The sequence below is a fragment of the Scleropages formosus genome, chromosome 19 (assembly GCF_900964775.1).
Source record: "Scleropages formosus chromosome 19, fSclFor1.1, whole genome shotgun sequence".
Taxonomy (NCBI): Eukaryota; Metazoa; Chordata; class Actinopteri; order Osteoglossiformes; family Osteoglossidae; genus Scleropages; species Scleropages formosus.
The window spans coordinates 1,487,801-1,511,608 of record NC_041824.1 but is presented as its reverse complement, the minus strand read 5'-3'; positions in this window follow the sequence as shown (position 1 = coordinate 1,511,608).

The following is a 23,808-nucleotide window of genomic DNA, read 5'->3' as shown; positions in this document are numbered from 1 at the left end:
CTACATGTGGTCCCTGAAGTCCTCAACAGCTGCAGACACCTTTTGCAGAGGGCGCTTGGGGCAACAGTAGAAGAATCGATGGTTTCACATTGGAGAAAAGAGCACTCACATCATAACCAGCAGCCTGTCTCAATAAGACAACTCATCCAGGAGGAAGGAGTAGAAAGAGGCTGTAGTGTGCTCCTGACCCACTGCGTCCAGTTCCTCTATGCCTCAAATGTTTGTCACTCAAGATAAAAAAGATGTAATTACGAATTTATGTGAAATTTTTTGAAAATGGATCATTACTGACTCATGATGTTCTTTGCTGAAAGGATTCTTGACCCTTTACCTGGTTCTAAAAGTTTATTTCTGCTGAGCCTCATCTTGAGCAGTGTGTAGTAAAGCCTCTTGAGGGGCTGCAGCACCGTGTCGTCCTGATGTGAAGGCTCAGAGAGCCTCGTTCATCCCGCGCTTGGGCACGGCGGTTCTACGCACACAATGAGATGAATACACTGAGAGTCGACACACTCTCTCTTCATTTTCGAGGGGATCGGCCTCTTTTTTAACTCCACATGTTAATTTCAGGTCCCCCGTGTTCATCGCTATTAAGAGATGAGCAAATGCCTCCAGGTTGATGCGTTTCTTTTCTCCTGTTCTTTTGCCCCACTGCTCACATCTCGTTTTACTTGTGACCCACTTTCATCTGTACTTTCTCTTTAGACCAAATGCAGAAAAAGCCCAGTTGGCCTTACTTACACAACCACCCTTCTCACCGTGTAACATCAAAAAAGCTCAAATCATTTGCGTAGTTTCACATGGGTCATCCAGTACAGCCCTCAACAGGAGAGAGGTTGCTGTTGGAGTCTGAGGGGCATGAAAATGTGGGTTTCAGTCTAAAAAAGTAGAAGCTTAGGAACCACTCTGCATTCATTCAGGGCCCACAAGTGTCTAATTACAAGCGACAGACAATTAGAAAATGAAAACAGAGAACAATCAGGCAGGAAGATCTCGCTTGTTTGCTTACAGCACGATTTCCCACTTAGGTAGAAAAGAGTGCAAGAGAGATCTTTTTGAGTGGGGTGTCTAATGGCTGTTTAAAGGTAAGGTCAAGATGAGCTTGTTTGCACAAGTCTGTGGCCTGAAAGCCTCTACTGGTGCCATAGAAAAGTAATCAATGGGGGTTTCCATTATAGACCAGTGATGGCTTCCTTAACCCTGCCCTCACCCCCTGCTCTATTGAACACATCTTGGCACAGATCCTAATTAGCATAATTGTGCTACCAAAGTCAAACAATGACCCACTCGAACAACAGCAGCACAAACACTGACACGTACACACACACACACACGCACACGTACACACTGTGTCAAGCAGCCAGGCGACTCCACTCCAGCAAGAAGGAACGTGAGTTTTTCTGCTGGTAAATGAGAGGCTTTGTTAAAGGACGGCCAACAGAATCGATGGCAGAATCAATGGAGCTGAGCGACACGAAAGAAGCGAGAGCTGGTCCTCCACATTCACCTACAGCACGTAACCATTAGATGAGCACCTTCTTGCGCTATCTACCCTCCTTGAGCAATCTATGAGGATGACTGTAAGATGGTTTTGCCCAGAAGGGGTCAGCTTGGCATAGTACATCAACTCACATAAAGCCTGTCACTGAGTCCTGAAAGAGTCCTCTAAGGTCATCCGCCTACCTGTCGCAGCATCCAGAACTGGCCATCATCTTGGATTCTACCTGTGAGAGACATTGATAGTAGAGCGAGAGTAGGGAGCTGTAAGGACTCAGACCACATTCATACAACAAGCCGGTTCACTTATTCACACTCGACGCACAACCAAGATCACAGGCTTACATTCAGAGCCCAATATGGATCACAAATTTATATCACAGTCCTGTCATGTTTTTTTCCTTGAATCACACATGTTCACACAGTAACGTTTATGCCTCAACAAGTTCACCTGTTTGTTTGCATGTCACAAGCATATTCGTGCTCGTTCCACGAGTTGAGCCATTGGTACCACAAGCAGTAACTCTTTTTTCTCGGTCAGACCTGGTAGCACATTTCAGGTGCCCAGGCTGTTTCAGAAAGGGACGTTACATTGTCTTCATCCGTTGAGCAACCTGTGAGGAGACGTGATGTCATGACATAGGAACAGTGGCCTTATCTGAGCATCGTGCAAAGTCTTATTGCACGGACACCTCGCCTGCACATCCCAAAACATTTCTGGAAAGAAGTACCGTGCTGACCTTTCGATATGATGATGTTTCTAAAAGCACACACTTTGTGTTTTCATTACTCTTGATTCATGTGACTTTTTGCTGTCGCTAAATGTTAACTTTTTTGCGCTTAAAATGCAACCTGGACTTGAGTGGTTTCTGCCCAACACACAACACGATGCTGTGCTTCATGTGAAGTGTTCTCTGCAATTATCCAATTTACCATTAAAGCCTGTCAAACCGATCACTGAGCAGGCCTGAGGGCTGTTTACTGCAGTTTTTATAACAGCACAAAGGGCTACGTAAGTGCTGTTCTTCTTCTCTTTGTGCTCATATCTGCATGTGTGTGAGGTCTTAATCTGGTGGGAAAGAGCAATATCAGAGCTGCGTCCCGCACATAAAGGAACAGATCAGTGACTGAACAACTGCACGCAACCTGCGCCAAATGCCAATAGGATTATAATGAATTAGAAATCTGTGGTTTTTGCAGGGGGGGTGTTGTTTTCCATCAGGCTGTGCGCTCACTGCCATCGATTGGCCCCTGGCAGTTGTGGAATTATTCTCTCAGAGTCCCAACCACCTGAGAGCTGTAATCTCCCCTTCAAGTGCAATCTTGGCACGTGGCCTGGCGGCAACAAATAGCGCCGCGAAGAGATGGCGAGGGGCTGATTAATGGCTCTCATTGGGCCCAGCTATTGCTCTCCTAAAGGGCATTAATCATGCAGCAGTACAGTGGTTGGCAGGGACACGTAGCTCAGGATGTCTTATGTGTTTGACAAAGTAGTGTGTGTGCTGACAAGCAGACGGGGGATCACATATCGAGAGTCAGATTGAGGGTGTTGGTGATGGAATGGGGGTGGGTGGCAAATAGAAACAGCATTGCTGTTCCATCACTGCCCTGGCAGGAAAGGACTAGGGCACTTTTGCACGTACAGCAAATGATCCAACAGGAATACTTGTGGAACCCGGCACACAGATGATGTCTCTTAGCGAGATGGATTCCAGGCGAACATGTGTTGTGTTACGCAGAAAAAGTTCTTAAAGGAATTTTGTATCTTTATCACTTCATCATTAGAGCACACTGAGCACATCCGTATACTGATAACAGTTTCTGTTTGTATTCAGCTGAGCTGTTGGGAACAATGACTCTAGATTTCCAGGAATGAAAAATCGGGAACATTTTCCTGCTATGCAGCAAGAAAGTGGCGGATGCACGAATAGAGCCGAAGAATGAGTGTATCTCGTCCTTGCGTCTGTCCCGCCTATAAAGGTTTTACCTTGCAGTTGTCTGTGCTGTCAGTGTCAACTCAGCTCCATCCTTTATCCTGGGAGCTCAGAGCATAGCCTTCCAGTGGCGCTGGAATTGTATTTGTGCTTATGCTGGAGTGCGGAGAGCTTTATAGGTCAACTACTGAAGACCACTGGTGAAGGAAGATGAGGAGACTGCTGGATGTTGTTAAGGGGTCTACAGCTCCATGACTCCTCATACACCACAGCTATGAAGCAGCCATACCAAAGAAGAAACTGAAATGAAGGGGACCCTTCAGCACCATTGCAATCAAATTCCTGGCTCGAAGGATTCGACTGAGCCGGTCTTCAAGCCGGGGAAGAAGATCAACAGATCCATTCAAAGCTTTGCCTATGATTCTCAATCGGTAGGGTCTGGAGCCTGGGTGGGGACTGCACTTCTGCGACATCCAGGCAGCAGCTATGATAGCCTGTGGTTGTGTAGGATTGGTGTGGTTGTGTCTTTTCTTTTGTCCCTCTGGCTGTTGGTGCACGTTTGATTCTGTGATAGATGCTATAAAAATAGAAATCCATGTCATTTACATCATTATAGGGGGCTGACTTAGAAATCTCCAGGCTGCTAGATCACTTCGCATGTACGCTGCAGTGCCTTCCACATGATAGTTTGTTTTTTTACCCAAGCAAGTCGTCAATATTTAAAGCACTTTAGAGAAATGTTGTTTCCGCTGTTTCAAGGACATCTTGCTTTCCTTTCCTCTGCCCATGACTGACCCACACCATACAGTCCAGCGTGAGCACTGGCTCTTCTGGTCATTTGGCAGAGAGAAAAAACAAAACTCAGACACAATATTCAGCAAACTCTGTTTTCTTCGGTTTCCTGTAGATGATGCAACCGGAACGTTTACCCACAAGGACTGACAAATATTTTTGTTTTCATCTCCATGCTGTATTTTTGTCAAATGAAATTATGTAGTGCAAACACAAGAAAAAAAAATTAAGCAGAAGTGAAAAGCGGCTCTTTAATGATGCAAAGGGCACAAGAGATTTACTTTTTATCACAATGTATGAGTTCACCACCTCTTATTGCTGTTGTACGAAATTGAAGGTGGGCTCATTAATCATCCTTACAGCAAAGGCGCTCAGTTATGAAATACACTTAGTTTTAACAATCAATTTGCGAACAGCACCTTCTTTTCACATGTTTAACAGTCCACCTTATGGAAAACCTACTCCTCTTATCCGTAATGATCTGTCTACAACAGCCAGCCCCACATGTACCAATAAACCAACCGGAATGTGTAGTAAACCTCACCCTTTGTATCTCACAATCAGTCTTAAACACCGTTTACCCTGTTTTTAAAGTAAGCACTGCAGTTAAAGTCCTGCCCTGCAGTCAGTGGGGAAATTGACAGTCATGAGTAACCGAGAACTCTGGATAAAACCAGGGTGGGAGGCAGAGATACTGGGAGGCGTGGGGGTGGGGGTGGGGGTGGGGGTGGGGGGTAGACATGATTAGCAGTCCTGTGGAAGCTGAGTTTAGCCCCCATACAACGTAAAATATTTTACATTTCATACATTGCACTTCCTGTGCAGCTTTGCATCTGGAAGTTACCAGCATTCCCACCCCTCGGGGCTTTTGAGGCTGTTCCAGTTGCAGCCCCCCCCCCCCACACCCCCCAGCACCCACTCCACCACCATCATCCCCGAGTCTCAAGACCTGCTCTCAGTAGAGTCCCAGAATACAAGACTGCTTATGTGTGCAGAACCGGCGGCGAGCTGAGACGTGCCCTGTTGTTTCCACACGCCGCCTTGCATATTCATTTCATTGAGGAAACGTGCCACGAGCCCCAGGAGGGCGTTACGGCCGATCTGTTTTCTGGTAGCGCTGCTTCGGTAACGACGTCTCTTTTTCTTTCTTCTCCTTCGGCACAAGTCAACGCGTGGAGAATATCCCAGGGGATTAAAACTTGCCTTGCTTCATCTCAAATTTGTAAGAGTGGGCATAATAATAAAAAAAAATCAGCTCATGAATTTTCTGTGCACTAATAAGGCGTGTGTGTCTCCAGTGTGTTAAAAAGTCTTTAATCCCTGACCCACAGGTAGTAATAATGGGATTCTCAGATGATGACCACCATTCCTGAATTAATGTGGAACTCGAGCGAGCTCCTTGCAAGCTAATTATATTTGGGTTAATTGCTACGTTTGTCCTTAAGCCCTGAGCGAAATGAGTAAGCGGAGTCGTCACTCCTATTTACTGGCACGGAACGGAAGGGCTCACCCCCCCTCCGTCACACCCCCGATTTAAGGGAAGACACCTGCTTGTACAATCATGTGGTGGAAATGACGGCTCATAGGTAATGAGTTTCCTGCCAATGATGGATTTATCAGAAAAACACTGTAAAGAGGTGTAACGGGAGCTACTGGTGTTGAACAGCTTACTGATATAAAGCACAGTGGAAAAGGTAAAATAGCTCTGCTTTGAACTCACATAATAGCATTTTGTCACTGAATGTGTACATAGACAAAGACGCACACACACACCTTCGATGGGCTTTTACTGGTGCGGCTGCATGTTACCGTGGAAAAGCACCATGTTTTTTACATAGATGGTCACAACAACGGAGTGAAGTGGTGAACAAGGGCAGTTCTGGGTCATAATGCCTCCTAAGTACACTGCTCTTTTTGCCAAAAAAAAAAACCACACCTGGGCTGGCTGGGTCTCCTGGGTTGGGTTACCCTTTCACATACGCGCAGCAGTGATACTGTCAACAGATGAAGAATCTGTATGCGTTATATTTTGGCACATTTTAAAAAAATCTGCCTTGGACATGTTTCAGCGTTGCTGGGAATTCAGATTTGACGGGGTTTTCTCAACAGTAGGTTCAGTTCTAATTCCGCCATTTTTCAGCCGCGTCAAAGCGAGCAAGTTAAGAACTTAGTCCGGTGTGTTGCTGTCCTGTGCTCGCTGATGCCACGTTTTCACCGATCCGCACGCTCGCACTCGCAAATGTGCCGTACAGCCATGACTGGAGCGTGTCACGGATTGTCCGCTCGGTCCACTGTCGCCTTCACACATGTGGCGAAGTGCAGTTCAGTCCCTCACCAGAGTCTTGAGAACAGCGCTCAACAGGTCATCCTATGGGCGTCTCACACCTTGCAATCAGCGCAAGTGTGTATTTCACCTTCCCTGCTGCTATGGAACACCACTGCTCTGTCCCATCACGCGAAAGGGAATGGAAATGGAATGACGTGACCTTTCTAGCCAATAAAGGTGTCGTGTTGCGAAAACCACAGTAATTATGGAGATGTTTGCCTAACAGAGGTGCGCTCATCGTCCCTTCATCACTCTTGCTCACATTTCGGAGGCAATCTGCACTTCTGGAAACCCTGCTCTGGGGTCTTTACACAATTATAATGGCAGCAGCCTTTTATTAAAGCTCTTTCTCTTCTTTCTTCCTTTTTTCTTCTCCTCTGGGGAGAAGGGGAGGTTTGTGCTCTACTCCGGAGAAGAAGGTGAGGTTTTTGCTCTCGGGGTGAAGCAGTTGCTCTTGCTGGGAGCCCTTTGCCAGCAGGGAAGCATCACAAGTGCTTCTGTTTAAAAACCTCTTGAAGGACTTATCTAGAGATGGGCTGTTCAGCTTGGCTCTTACGTTTTGCACGTCTTTTTTAAAGTACGTGCGTGTGAGGGTGGGGCTTTGTGTGAGAGTGTGTGCATGGGAGAACTTCTCCCGCTGCCAAGATTACACACACGCAGGTCTCATTGTCATAGAAACAGCAGCGGTGATATTCGTGGCTAAATCCACTGCTAAATTTCTTTGTCTCCTTCTAACTCGCAGGACTCGTGAGAGTTTCTGGAAGAGAAAATCATCTTCTCAGCACCCGACACCGTGTTTACGCTACGCTTGGGAGTCACTTCTCATCTAGTCCATTTTACACATTTATAGAGCTCACGTGAATACTGTACTGAGGAAATACTGTAGAAATGTGACCCTGGGACACAGGTGTGTTTCTTCTTGCATGGGGAGCACAGTGTCACACACACACACACACACACACACACACACACACACACACACAGATGCTCTTTTCTTCCTGTCCCTTTCAAGCAGGAAAGGGGAGCTACTTTGCAGAACATCACTCGGAGAAGGTCAGTTACACCGTAGGAGCACTGCTGCCCTCATCTATTTGTATCCCTCACTGCTTGACTGTAATAACGAGTTGGCATCGGCAGGGTGTTTCACACCAGGCTCTGGACAAACAGGGTACTCTACTGTAGCAAGTAACTTCCTTATAATAGATCTGCCCACCCTGTGACAATGTCTGCCAAAGAGTGTTGTTTCCGAGATATCGTGAAATACTCCCCTGAGACAGGACAGCTTTACAAACATATAGTGATCAACTGCATTTAGATGCAATGATTCATTTTGATAGGAATAATTGCATCGCATAATTTGGTATAGAAGAAAACGCTGAAGAACGTGCTCGTAAAGCTGCAATTCATAAACGTATGACTGCGGAATTTTGCAGATTTGAAGCTCTAAAAATAGGCACGTCCGCTCTGGTGTCTGTTTTCATACGTTTCCCTTTGTCATCCACGCGGGTGCAGTTTGCGTGCCCGCGGAAGTCGGTTGTAGGACCTTCGCCGTGACGCCTCACAGGGTCTTTGAGGGACAAGGTTATTGACGTTGTCACTGAGGCTGCAGAGAGGGAATCCAGATGTGGATCGGGACAGGTGAGCCGTGGGTTCGACGTACCGCCACCCGGATAGCCCACGGTCTCATCGGCCCAGCTCGGCTCGTCTGGGTGAGCGTGCGTCGTGTTGAAACACCCGGAACAGCCCACGACACCAGGTTACCTCCCTCACGATGTGCCCAGGTGTACCGTGTGATGTGTGCAATAAATGTTTTCTCACAGGAAACAGCCGTAATTTGACCCCTTCAAACAATCCCCGCTGCCAACAGAGTTATTTCTTGGAACGAAGTGGGGGCCGTCGAGAGAAACCTTTGTTTTTCCCGTTTCGCTTTCCAAAGGGGTTTAAGCTGCCATGTCTGTGTACACATTACATCGCTACAAGGCTGTATTACGGTGCTCAAGCTGCTCTCTCTCGAATCTCTGAAATGTGTTACACATGTTTCCTGCAGGTATTGTACACGCTCAGCACCTCCGGTGGGTCGGATCTACGGAGGGAGAAAAGCACCTAAGAGCAGACTATATAGATGAAGATAAGAGTTGTGAGCTGAATGGCAGTCAGTGGTGCACATCCCAATGGGGGTGTAAACACGGGCATCACATGATGTTCTTGCCAACGCAGCTCACTAAACCTTCCTCCATTTCTTCATCATAGGATGCTGAGCTGTGTGGAGCAAAGGGATGTTTCCTGTGCAGGGGGCCACTACGAGGATCTAAAGAGGTGCGCAGAGCCTTTAATACAGTGATTTGAATGAGGAGTCGCCCATTTCCTCAGCTGGCACCCCCCCCCCCCAAATACACACTCGCCCCACCCCAAAGAAATTCAGCAAAATACCCTGAAAAATGCAGCAAAACAAACCATTTGGATGTAACCCTCTCCATTAGTGCAATCTGGGGACAGGAGACTATTATGATTAACCGATGCTTGTGGTTGGATAATTTGGTCAACGTCCAGATTGCAATTTCACTACATTTAAAAATGTATTGCTTGGACAGGACAGGCAGTGTGAGCTAATGGTCGTAGTTAGTTCCAAGCTCTAGTTTTCATTACAGCCATCAAATTCCAGTCTTTGTGTTTTTGTTTAGCCTTTTCATCTGTTTTTTTCTCACCAACATTAGCCCTCATTAGGATGGTAAGATGTACTATGGTACTGTGTCACATTGTGTAAATGTTCACCGTATCTGCGCACAAGGTGTGCGATGTGCTGCACTTTGAGTACTTTTTACATGTCATCTCCTATATTTCACATGTCCTAAAAGCCTCCTGTGATTTTTCGTACTAATCTATTTTTGATCAAGACAGTGTGTGTGTTTGTGTGGTTGTGGGCCTAGTATGTGTCTTTATGTACACTGTCAACGTAGTAAACCTCAAAAAGAGTCCTTGTAGGGCTGTACAACAATGATTTGAAAACAGCTTTTTCAAAATTTAAAAAAAATGTTTCTTAGTGTGTCTCTGTGTGAGTGTGTACGTACTTGTGCAAGTTTGCGTGTTGCGAAAGACCATCTGTGTAAGAGTTTGCATTTGCATGTGTGTGTGTGTTTGACTGTGAGAGTCAGCTGATCGGCTGAGATGTTTCACGTGATTGTGGCTACCGTCTCCGCCCTGACGCTCCGGCACCTGCTCCCCTCTATCGTCCCCACACACCACGGCTCGTTTCTCTGCATCCCTGGTCCCATCGGTGAAGTGCACAGATTGACAGATGCCAGCAGAGCTCACAGTCCCTCACGTTGGTCCCTGAGGCTGTTGGGGGACGGGGAGACGGGGGGCTGCGCTGATCACCTAAGGTGGTCTCCAGCCGTGATGGCCAGAGAAAACATTATAAGAATGCAGACCCCCGCAGTGCTACCCAAGGAGGATGGATGATGGGGTGCCGTGTGGCAGGTGTCCTTGCCCTCCTCATGCACTAAATATTATGACTGTCCTCATTCATTATTAGTGCACAATTTTTCATTACCCAGTATCCAGTTATTCATGTACCTGAGGTTATTAATACCACTTACCATTAGTCTTCCCGCGCTGTCATTTATATTAGTCTGCTGCGTCCGGTCCGGCCTGCAGAATTTGGCCCTAGACCACGTTTGAAAACTGGGCCGAGCGGCTGTGTGAGAGAGACAGTGAGGCTCACTGTGTCTGGATTTTCATATTATTCATTTATTTAAATGTAACATACTGCCTTTATCTTCCTGAAGCCAGTCGACGCAAACTATCAAGGAAACTTTGGAGGATTATTTTTAAACAGAACTTTTTAAATGCAACAGACCCTTCATTAATGAAATTTCTGTGAATAGCGAACCGATACCCTACAGACCAAGAATGTGTGTATTATGGGTGTCCTGCACCATCATCATCATCATCATCATCATCATCATCACCATCAGCAGCAGCAGTGAGCTGGCTAAGAAGAAAAAACAAATCCTTAACTAATTTTACTTATTTTTAAATTACCTTTTTCCATTTTTCCAAAACTCAAAGTGTCTTTATAAAGGACTTAGCCCATTGGAATCAAGCTTATTTTGTTTCTTTTTCATCAACGTTTGTCTTAAAATAGCCGATGAGTCTCTGCGAACGTGGAGGACCATTCGGAGGGTCAGAGGCCCCACTGGCCACAATGAGAGGTGTGGCTTCTCTGGATCAGACATGATGCCCCAGGGAAGGGGAGGATTCTGCACGGTGTTGTGGGGTCCAAAGCTGCTGCTCCCCCTTGCAAGTGTCCTCGGATCCCCGGACCGGGCGCCAAATTAAACCTTGATCCTTTAATTCCTCCGTAATGCAAAAAGGAATCCTACATGGGCGCTGGGATCGGTCCTCCCGTGTTTCTAATTAAAGTCTTATTAACGATGACCGATACGGGCCCCGTGACTGTAGAGGTCCTGCTATTATCAATAAAGAAAAAGTAAACATTTGTCCTAGTGGTGGACACAAACCTGTTCCCCCATCAATGCATCTTTGCATCGGAAGAGGAAAACAGCAGGAATGGAAATCAACTCAGGTAAAGAGAGGAAGGAAAAAAGTGAACAATGTGACAATTTCCAGCTTCTGCTCCTTTCATCAGAGAAGACTTCATCGCCTGAAAGCATCACTTGTGTGCTTCTCACCGGCTTGAGGGAAAGATTTGATTTGTCATCATTTCCTCTCGTTGCCAACGCTCTCATCTTAAGTGCTCACAGTTTTATACATCCCTACAGGCAGATGTTTTACTGGAGGAAAAGCAGTTCAGAATCTTGCTCCTGGTGCCCCAGCGTAGTCCTTGACCATTACACCACCTGCTGTCCATTTAATTGAAATGTCATAGTGATTTAATGCTTTTGGTCCAGTAATAGTGAGAGGGACACCTTGCTAAAATTCCTTTGACTCCGGTTGAGGAGGCCAAGAGATATGATTTACCTGCACTAAAGCTCTCTGTGTTGTAATGTTTCCAGCAACAGCTTCACCACAATCGCGGGTTGCCCGATACATGTCGAGTACGTTCAAGTGATTTATTAGTTTCTTTATTTATTTTTGTGACAGAAAAATGAAATGAAGCAAATCTGAACCACTGCAAGCATGGAAAATGAAGATAAATCTCAGCCTTTTACAATCTGAAGCTAACATTTTGCTTGTCCCGGATCCCCCGTGCGCCACTTACACCGCGTTTGTGGAATGGTGCCGGATGACGGGAGGTGGTGCGTCCGTATGGATATTAATCCCAAAAGGTAACCAGACGTGGGTGATTGAGGACGCAGCAACTTTTTGTCACACAAAGAGGAAAAGACACTGAAATCACACACACACATTTTCAGAACCACTCATCCCACATGGGGTTGCGGGGAACCGGAGCCTACCCGGCAACACAGGGCACAAGGCCGGAGGGGGAGGGGACACACCCAGGACGGGAGGCCAGTCTGTCGCAAGGCACCCCAAGTGGGACTTGAACCCCAGACCCACCGGAGAGCAGGACTGTGGTCCAACCCACTGCACCACTGCGCCACCGCACCCCCTTACAGGGATAAGACAAATAAACTAATAAGGCAGTTGAATATGTACTAGAGTAATACAGTATCCATACAGCTATTACAACCATAAGTATGTCTACTGGCCACAGAGGAAAGGAACAAAAATCTCCCAACTGAGAGTCGACAGGGAAAATGAAGCAGAAGTAAAATGATTAAAACTGAAATAAGTAGCAGTTCATCAACTTTTTGCAGGAACATTTAAAAAAATATTTAGTGTTTTAATTGTATGGTGTTTCTGTCATTAGAAAAGGTCACACTGTATGTCTAAATTTAAAAAGTAATTGTTGTCCGTGACCCGTGACCCTTTGGTCTTTTTTACAGCTCGGCAGCCAAAGGTTAAGCTCATTAAAGCAGCAATAATAAACCCTGAAAAGTATGAAACAATGTTCTTCGTACGTCTAACTTGTCATTTCGTGCTACAATGGGATGTAAATGTCGAGGACGGGGCTCCTGTACGCAGAAGAGCAAAAAAGAACTTGTGTCCCCTGCCCAGATCCACCTGGTAAAGTGACGGTTTTCTTCCCTTCCGTGGAAAATGTTTCCCCTCTTTGCCCACAGAGGTCGTGCACACGAGTGCAGCAGTGCATTCTGGGAAACTCTTTCCCTGCGGGCCTCTTTAACAGGAAGGGCCTAATTAGAGCGTGGCCGGGATTCCCTGCGGCGTCCGTGCGAGGTAAGAGCGGCACCGGCGCCGTCCAGCGAGGCTCTGCGGAGCCCCAGGTCTCGGGGCCGAAAGGAACCCGTCTGAGGGAGCGACTGCGATCCGTCGCCACAACCAGGGCCGCTTGCGTCAGCCTAACCTCTGGGGGATTCAGCCTCATTTAGCCGACCCATCTGGGAGAGCTCTTGCGTCTGAAGAGCTCGGCAAAAAATGTTTGGACGAGTACCAAATTGCCGCTTATTTGTTTCGAGGGGGCGACCGCGGAAGGGCCGTGTTCAGCGGTGCACTTTGGTGCTCTTCGTCCTCCTGTGCGCTCGATGCCGTCTTTGCTCCTTTCCCGCTCATCCATCAGCTCATTTACCTGTTTCTTTAGTCTCCCCTTTGCCAGACATTCATTGTCGAGACTAAGACAGCAGCATGACTCAGTTAAAGCAGTCAACACGGTAGACAGTGCGCACATTAGGTACAGAGTCAGTCTTTATGGTTCTAAAGCCTTTCCCATCGCCAGGGAGACAGATTTGCCTCTCACAACGAGGGAAATATAAACGTGAACACCCCCAGCCCCCACCACCTCACGCGAACAACTAGCCCCCACCAGACACCTCCCATCGGCACCAACCAGCAGCCGAAAGCCTGTTCCGGATTAATCCCCGTCAGCGAACAAGAGCTGTCAGTCACTCAGCAGCCAAAATGGGGGGTGGGGGATGGGGGATGGGGGATGGGGGTGCTTAGATGAAGGGGTTAGTGCAGGTGCACCGGGGATGGGGGGATAAGCCAGGAAATAGGGGCAGCATGTAGGGAGGGGTGGTGATGTAACGCAGGCGCGAGCGAGAAGGTTGGGGCCCATTGTTACCGGCATTTACCGTTTACACACCGCCTCTGTTCACTGTCTTCTCGACAGCGCAAGAAAGTATTGTGACATGTTCGTTTCCCTTTTCTCGTCAAGCACAATGTAACTGAAATAGGATTATTTGCTCTGCTCGCAAAAATATCAGCCGTGATGCAACAGCGTGCAACATGACACAAGCAGTATGTTCATAAAAGCTCTCAGTGCTGATATAACGTTCTTACAAAAGGGGGAAATATTTTTAATACAACCAAGTGTCAAAATGTATAGCATGCAGAACATAAATGAGTGTTGTTTGCGCATTACCTACTTGCGTACAGCAGTACAGTAGGGAGGCAGATATCACAAATCAGCATTATTTCTTACTTATTTCTATCAATTATTTATTCATTATTTCCCTTGAATTTGCAGCTCGACGCTGCAGTTACGTCACACACTGTGAAACCCCGTAAAAATGGGAAGTTGGAGTTTGTGTGCCAGTGTCGGAGTATCTGTGCGTTCCTCAATCCGTATCAATCGTACGTGCAAAAATCCACTTTGGCTCCAGAACCAAAGAGCAACATGTGTGTTTGGTTTGAGGAACCTCTCACACACCGAAGTCACATGCAGCGGTTCATAGGAAAGTTGAGGCACATGAGCAAAAAGAAAGGGGACCACAAAGTAAACGTCTAATGTAATAAATCACGCTAGAGACCATTATTGAGAACAGGTGGGCGAGAGGGGTGCGGTGGTGCAGTGGGTTGGCCCAGGTCCTGCTCTCCAGTGGGTCTGGGGTTCGAGTCCCGCTTGGGGTGCCTTGCGACGGACCGGCGTCCCGCCCTGGGTGTGTCCCCTCCCCCTACACCCCGTGTTGCCGGGTGGGCTCCATGACCCCATATGGGACAAGCAGTTCTGAAAGTGTGCGTGCGCAATGGCTGAGAACCAGATATTCATGAAAGGTCCGTGGTTCCTGCACCACAAACAATGTACATGTTGTTTGGATCAGAGCCTTGCCTCTATACTGTTTATTGTATCATAAAATGTTTCACAGAGCGTGACATGTAACCCTTGGCAACAGTTCACTCTTGACCTTCAGCTTTTCATTTTATGTCCATGATTAATTAATCATTTGTCAATAATCATCACAAATTATCATTCGTCCACCAGAATACAGTAGCTTCTAGAAGGACTGAAACCCAGCACGATCTGGTGCAGACTGAAGAGCACTGCAGTTCTAGCTGCTCTTCTGCACCTTTCTTACGAGACCTGGATGCAAGACGCGGTTTTCTGCAGTCACGCATCATGCCATAAATGAATAAATGAAAAGGTGATGAGCGGTGAGACGAGTCCATGAGTGGTGTGTTTGTCACTGTTGGCCGTGTCTCCTAATCGTCCAGTTCCAGCCTCATTTAATTGGCTCTAATTGAAATCTGCAAGGGCCCAGATGTTCACGTAATTGGACGATAATGAATGGAAAGACTTTTAAAGGGTCGACCCATTTTTAGAAAAAAAAATGGAGCAATTCACTTTACTGCTTCCAATTTGTTTCTTTTCCTTGAGGATCTCTCGACCGCAACCAGAATCTTAAACCACACAATTCGCAATAACATTGATTTTGTTCATTTCGAGCATCAGTATGTCCCCGACTCCAAGCAACATGTGATGGCTGCTCTTACTTTCTGAGTCCTCCAAGGTGATGGTTTGACGCCAACTGGCCGATGGAAAGAAATTCAGCCTTACTTGGAAATGCGGAGAGCCACAACGAGACAAGCCTAACTAAAGGTCAAAGGTTAGCACCGGGAGGTGAACCAGATGCTAGTATGCTGTGGGGGCTGACGCCAATAGGTTCTGCCCCCAAAACAGATGGGGACTACGGGCAGGCTGATCCATGATTTCTAACGGGCGTTTTTTTTCCTTTTCTTCCTGCTGGTCAGAGGACTCGCTTGGTGATTCCGGTCTCAGAACAGATGGGAAAGATGGGAAACTACTTCTAACTGGATGCGAGCAGGTCGGCTTTTCAGCCTTGGGTCCGCGTGGCATTCAAACTATAGCAGGCAGTATTGCAGAGTGAAGAGCTGGAAATATTCTGCGTGAGAAAGAGCAACAGCAATCATCTCCTGCTTCAGAAGAACTTCATTAAGACACAGTACCTCTAAGGCAGAGTGAATGAGGCGTTTCCTGCTGTATGCAGTCATTAGTGCTTCTCATAATTCTTACCATGATCTCTCACTTTAGATGTTCAGATAAACCAATGAATATTTATTCACTAACTGTCTTCTGGCACCAAACTAAGCCTAATTTGAGAACGGAAAGTGAGCCCAGATTTGAGATAATGCACCTGCAGAAGGAGCCGAAGGAACCTGGAAGCAGAACACACTCTCTGGGTCACATCATGGGTTCTTTTCCATACAAGAAGGTCACACTTGGGCTACTGTTCATGGCCCACATCTTAACCACAAGTCGGTCATTGACCCTTCTTTCTCATCTTACTTTTCTTCATGGCAGCCAGTGTCACAGCAAGAACATTCATCTGCCACAGACTCATGGGTGCTGATGGTCGAGCAGTTTGTGAAACGCCACAATTGGAGTGTCTGTAATTTCTCTGCTTCTTCCCCTATGTACGGCTTTCTAGACCATTACTCCTTTGCGCCCAAACAATGCGTCGGCAAAACTTTTCTTCAAAGCATTGCCTTGCTTTGGCGGTCGGAGATCATCTTGTCAAGGAAACGTGCCTCCCGTTGCCATGGGCGGTACCTTAACTGAGAGCTTGTTGTTTTCTGATGGAAGGGCTGCAAGCCTTGCTTCTATGCACAAGTACCCAGGTAGTTTCCCACAGCACTAAACTTTAAGTTGCAAGAGAAAAATGTCTCCTAACAAGAATCCTCCTGTTCGGATTACCTGGGTTTCTCTCGTTTGGTAACTACATCTTCCCGGTAATGACTGTGTCACATGGAATTACTTTGTGTCGTATTCCAAAGACACATCCAACACTTTGCTCTTGTTGTTGTGCTCATTTGCCCACATAAAGGATAGACGGTGTGTCTCTTGCTTGGCGCGGTCGATAATGAACACCCGGAACATTCTTTGATCATGTTTAGCTGTGTAACTAGGAGCTGCCCAATGACCCTCGATGAATGAAGGAGGTTTAATGTACCGCCAATTCAACTCATGGAGGTTTCCCCACAAAAATAAAAAGCTTATTTAGAAGTCATTTTGTTCCCCCTTTAATTAGAGCCAAGGAAAAATAAATCCACAAAGCGGAAAGGTTAACATTTTTACAAGCTTCATTTAAAAAAGAAAAAATCCATGCATTATATAAAGACTGAAACGATAGTTTTCGTGATGAGCTGTATGAGAAATAAACATTAGTTAAAATATTAGGTTACTAAGTCCAATAATGATCCAGCAATGTAAGCTGGGCACTTTTGGACAAGGCATCACTAAAAGTATGGTTCAACAACCCATTGTGCAAAAGCTGCCTCAAGTGGCATATAGTAAAATCATGGTATTTCTGTTTGTCCACAGAATATTTTAACATATATTGGAAGTTACATTGCTTTCCTTTCTTGTTGTCAGTTTTGTAGGAATGTATCTGTCAGAATCACAGTACGGAGGCAACTAACAGGCTCCCTTTGGAAGGATGGGGGTTTGTGGCCTAAACATCACATATAATGGACATCTCATATAGCATCAGCTCACTAGGCAGTGTGTTAAACAGAGTTAAGGGGTGGGGTGGGGGTCACTGACCTCCATCCCAGGAGGTGATGAAACCCATCGCACAGCGATGGGTCATTACTCTCAGCATTCCGAGGCCCCTGGAGCCCCAGGGGCTACCATGGATGAGCTGAGATTGACCGTAAACAGGGTTATTAAGGGAGAATTGGAACGTACAGATACGTTCTCCTCTCTCCTCTGGACTCCATCTGCACCACAGGATCCTGCTGGTCGACTTCAGGGATCTTTTATCGCTCAATTTCATCCTTATTACGTCATTTATTAAAACCCCAAGTACATTTATCCAAAGCATAACTTCATCTTCCCATTTTCCAATTTGAATCTCACTCTTCTCTGTCAAATTTCATCTATAGAGATTTTATTTATCTTGCCAATAGCAGCGTGTCTAATATGTATTTTCTGGAAAAAAGCATCTGTTAGATGAAAAAAATGTAATGTAATTTTTGTATGATTGAGCAAATAGCAATATTTATATGAGGCTCTATTTATATTAGTGGCATTTTTAACAAATGAATCCCAATTTGTGCAATAATACAAAACTATGTGTTACTTTGTTCTTAATTTAATTTCCACTTGCTGGGTGACACAGAATGTAAGCGTTGGGTGCATTTCTTAACCAATCAAAGGAATTCCTCTTGATAGGATAGTAAAATTGTCTACAGCTTTTCTGTAAAATGATGATTCGATTCTGAAGTGGGAATTTGTCTGATGTGGTTTCATCACCCTTCGCTCAGCCTGTTGTGTGCGTACGTGTGTTTTTCTTCTAATGCTCTGTATTCCAAAGTGATGGACACCTTCAGCACAATCGGCACCTGAGCGCACAGTCAAACGGAGTCGGAGCCGGACGGTCGTCGTGAGATTAGGGCGCAACAGGTGTAGGTGTGCGTTAACATTGCAACGGACGCGACGACGGCAGGCCATGTGGGTGGCCGTGTTGGCGGAGTAAAACTGAACGGGGACTCATGTACCGTGGTACTCGCTGACTGATGCTCATATTCCCTTTGTTCCTCACTTGTGCCGTTACTTTGTACTGGAAAGTGTCCAGTGGGCTTCAGGTATCACTTACAGGGGATTTAAACAAAGTAAAGGTTCAGTAACCTTTCAAAGTTATAAATGTATGCATGACACTGTATCTGACAATTTATGATGTTACACATTTATCTGATGCTCACAGTGTTCAGGGGACAATTATTTACCCATTTATACAGCTGGGTAATTTTACTGGAGTAATTTAGGGTAAGTACCTTGCTTCAGGGTACTACAGCTGGAACTGGGATTCAAACCTGTAACCTTTGGAGCCAAAGACAGCAGCTCTAACCACGACACTACCAGCTTTCCCGATGTGTTACGTAACAAAGCGTTTTCACAATGCATGTGCTATTTTAAGATGAGAAAAATATGTTTTGGTTGCTCACGCAGAAGTTTTGACATTTTCTGTGCCACCTTTCCTCAAGGGCAAAATGGCTCTCGTGGAAGAACATAATTATAATTTGTTATCAGTAACAAGGGAGAAGCTGTGAATTTCAGCTCCTTCCAATCAGCCTCTCACAGCACAGTTAACTTCCTTCATACCTACTGAGACAAACAATGCCGATAAGTAAAGTTAAATTGTTCCGCCGTCACGCAGCACAAATAATAGACACCAAGCCTCAGGTTGCGATATTAAAAATATTAGCATATTTATTACAGCGATGTTTCGTTCAAAATGCATACACCTTTAACAAGCTCATATAAACCTGCAGTATGTAAACAAACAACCAGAGAATAGAGAAATAAAAGGGAAGTAATGGAGAAATAACGAAATGGGGACCTTTATAAAGGTAGCTTTGCGGAAATGACTGGGTGGGGTGTTGGGTTTATCGTTTTCATTCGAAACAACCAGCAACAGGAGGTACGACTGAAACATCAACAAAACAAAAACAAAAACAAAAACAAAGACAATGAGTTGAGCACATAGAGTACAATGCTGCTACCGACCACTTGGTTCATCTCCCACCTACAGCTCCCTACTTTTCCGTTCTTCCGATGTTTCCGTCCTCGTTTCGTGCTGGCGTTCGAACGGCGGCGCTCGTCTTACGCAACATCTGTCATGCAGAAACTCGGGACACCGAATAAACACAAACGTGATGGTTTGTAAAGGGGAAAAAGGGTTTGGCTGCAGTTCCTCAAATAAGACCCTGATGAGTCGCCGTTTCGGAGACGTGGTTAACGTGCCCGAGAAACACGGTGTGCTGAAGTCGTCGGTCTGGACGAATGTCAGGCGTCTTGGGATCGTCTCACTGCGGTTCCCTTCTAAGTGCACGTTTGCCTTTGTCTTGTTTGCCTTTAGTCCATTTGAGCAGCTTCTATTATTTCAGGCCTCTGTGTGTGTGTGTGTGTGTGTGTGTGTGTGTGTGTGTGTGTGCGCGCGCGTGTTTGTAACTGACCTGCAGAAGCCGACATGAAGCCTTCCAGCTGTCTGTTAAATGTCTCCAAATGTAAAATGTGTCATTTGAAAGAGCCATTCCACCATTATAGCGCAACGCTGTGACTGTTTATTTCAAGAAAACAGCCCTTTAATCGCTCAGATGACTCATGACACAGCGACGACCACAAGAGTGGGACATTGCAGGCGGACAAACTATCAGAGCTGAAAGCCACTAATAAGAGGGAAGAAACACCATTTGCTTTTAAAACCACTTCTGCACCTCCTCGGTCTTTAGGATTAAGCGTCTTCTTGGCCTAATTACACAAGGCCTTTCAGAAATGGTGAGAGACCTTTGCGAGGCAGATATTTTACAGTGCTGGCATTAAAATTCATGGGCGATAAACATGAATGTTTTACCTCTGCATTTAAACTTAATAGTCACGGTGGAGGAAGCTCTAGCATTTTCTCTGTTACTTGGAGATGTTCAAAGTTGATCGGTGCAAATCAGTGCAAATCAGTGCACAGCAAGAGTTCACAAGTGTACTTTTAACACAGGCTACACCGTTATTGTAGCCCAGCAAGGGAGTCCCAGATACGAGCACTTAAATAACAATATCGTGGCCTGAACACAAGTAAATACTGAGAGTGACGAGAGCTTCAAAAAAGCATAAACGGCCATGAAAATGCGGCTGCTTCAGGTGTCAGTGTCACCACTTCTATCCGCTGCATTAAGGCGAGCCGTTGATTTCGTGTATTGTTGGAATATCTTGGCAATGAACTCCATATGAAAGGAGTCGAGTTTATATCAGGTAACCTTTCCTTATGCATTCAAACCAAATGGAAACGTTCATTAGTGTTGAAAAAGCGTCATCGACGGCAGTGATCGGCCAAGACACACGCACCCGTTCCAGTTGAGCTCGGCTTCACGAGAAGTTTCATTTCACACTCGTAGTGTCTGTGTTACGAAGCTCTGAGATCTTTACCCAGGGTGACCTACAGTGCTAGATACGCTGCACTAAACTGCCTACTAGTGTTCACCCATCTACAGAGAACAGCCTTGAAAGACAAACATAAACACACACATTCATACATTCACACACACTGCGGGAAGGGTTGGTCAGGAACACCTTGATTACCTCGACCAGGTGCGGTAATACTGTCCTCTTATACCACAGTGCTTGTGAGGACAATGTTAGTATCTCCTGTAGCCCACGGTTCACTTTGGGTTTGTGCCGTTATGTCAGTTCGTTGAAACTCTTTGTTTGTAATGGTCTTCGGAAAGGTTAGCAAATGAACGTTTCACACACCCGTTTGGATACCAGCTCATCTACAATGTGTAAGCAAAAGTGTCTATTTGTGTGTGAGCAATGAACTACATTATTAACGGTTGCCGATTTATTTAACAGAAACCTGATTTGTACTGGGGGGGTGCAGCGGTGCGGTGGGCTTGGCCGGTGCCCGCTGTGTGGCGGGTCTGGGGCTCGAGTCCTGCTTGGGGTGCCCTGCAATGGACTGGCGTCCCGTCCTGGGCGCGTCCCCCGCGCCCTGCGCCGCCGGCCCAGGCCCCAGCTCGCTGCGACCCCTCTCAGGACAAGCGGCTTCAGACGCTGGTTGATTTGTACTGTGAGCCGATCATGACCCCTCTTTACTCTGCCTTCAAAAATATACCAGTGTTAACAGTAGCTGCCTTGCGGAGAACTAATGGAGGCTTTCTAACCAAGTGTGATGATTTTTCACCATCTTTAATTGGCGTTCGATACAGAGGATGGAAATGTAACTTTGGTCAGTCACGAAGTGTCAGGACCGGGAATTAAGGCATCTACTATGTGACAAAGCTAATGCCCACAAGTCAAACTGTTAACCCTAACCCTAAACCTAACCCTAACCCTAACCCTAAAGCCAACCCTACCAGCTAACATGAAGTGTAACTCTGCCTCAGCTTCTTTTCCATCAGACTTTACAGAGCCTGAGCTTCACATTGTATGCGACTAAATGTTCGGATCCTGAATAGCAGCTACCAGCAAAGTAAACCAGGGCGGTACTAAACATGGTCCATGTAGAGAAATACTGCGACAGCGTCATGAGAGCTTACTAAGTTAGGGAACAAAAGGCAAACGTGTGTATCCATGCTACATTCCACACAGCTGCTCTCCTCCAACCTTTCGTACACTGTGAAACAAATACACTTTCTCTTAATTCTCAAAAAAGACGATTCCAAACATTGTAGAGATTTAAATCAAACAATGTACACTTTTTACACTATGATACATTTCATCTCAAAATCTGTCCATAAAACCTTAGCATTACAAAAACATGACAACATCCAACTAAAAATTAAGAGTGCGGTGGTGTCTAAAAAAGAAAAAAAAAAAAAAAAAAAAAACCAGAGTGCTTGTGCATCACACAAGCAAGAACGAAAAGACTTATCAAAAAGAGCCTAATGAGCACTGGAAAGTTCTGGAAAACACTCAGAATGTGTGTCTGTATTGTACACCCACTGTGCGCACCATGGTAGGAACAGCTGGCAAACCAAACCCAGCACATCCATTGTACATCTTGTTCTGAACCCCCTCCATGGTACCCAGGCGGTCCAGGACCGGAGAAAAGGGTGGCTGCGTCACGTAGTGTACGTTTACCCACAATGCACTGCAAATACTCTTGTGTCAGCTCTTTTGTGTTCTGTGAAAGATGCCGCGATACAATCCAATGTGAAAAAGCACTACGCTCCAAACTGCAGAGACACCTCAAAGCAGTGAAATGGACCATGTTTTCTTCATTTGGTAACTGATCAGGAAGTATATTTGCGCTCCCAAGGTGCAAGGTAAACGATAAGGTAAACCATGGGGATTTGCTGGGGTTTGAGGAAACACACCTGATTTTTGAGGCAGAAGTGAATGGTGCGAGAGCAGCACCATCACAGAACCAGCGACACACACTCACCCGTACAGCCTCCCAAGCAGTGTTTTCCAGCTCATCTGTCTGCTTTATATGGACTCATGTGTTTCAAGGTCTGTGAGCGAATGGACACTGCAGACCCCAAGAGACGTCACATATTGCTCTTAATAACTGCACAGGTGCAGCCACGCAAGCTGCATTTCTAACATCTCAATATTCCGTGATATTCCTCCGTCATATCGCCCCCAGCTCCCTCTGCAGCCACATTTCTTTATACACACACACACACACACACACGCTCCCTCTTTCCCTTAGCGCAACACGTTACTTTCCGCCATGAGCGCCTCTACGTAGACAAGAACAGCAAATGCACACACTTTAGTGGAAACTGTACAAGTTCAAATAAATTAAGAACCCGAAGCAATGTTTTCCAACTTGTCAAAACATGAGAAAAGTCCGAAAAATGTCAACCATCGCCACCTTCTACAATATCATTTAATACACCGAAAACGATACCACAGAATACGTCTTTTACTCAAGTGTGAAATATAGGCAGAAAGTGGATTAAAAAGAAACTTCTACTAACCAAAGCATCTTCTCAGAGACATTGTGACGTGTACTAAGAAATACATTCCCACATCCTGGACTTGCCATTTGAAGACACGCAGCCTTTTGTTCACTCTTTCATCGGGACCCACACAAGGCCATACGTTAGGTGGCTCAGCTGACTTTGGTGACACACACTTACAGTTCAAAGTACTTTGCAGATGCGTCCTTAATATTTTCTTCATGCTTTCATTTCTCGTCCTCTTGTCGGCTCCTTTAGCTTCTCCTCTCGTGAAACGTGGGACGTGTGGCTCGGAAGAGCCTCCTCAACGCTGATGCGGGACGGTGGATGTCGCGTCGTCTTCTTGTTCCTTCCTCCTTTTAAGGACCGGGGCGATCGGTGTGGAAAGAGCATCCGTCAGCAAGATGTCTAGTGTTATGCCGAGGGGGGGTTCTGGGGAAGCGCACCTTTGCCCATGATGGAACAGTCACGTGACAGTGGCTGTACCCTGCGTTACTTAAAGAGCTCGTTCATCTGAATCACCTTCCTGGATCATCTTCTGAAGCATCTTCATGTCTTCCTTAAAGACGTGACTGTGCCGCT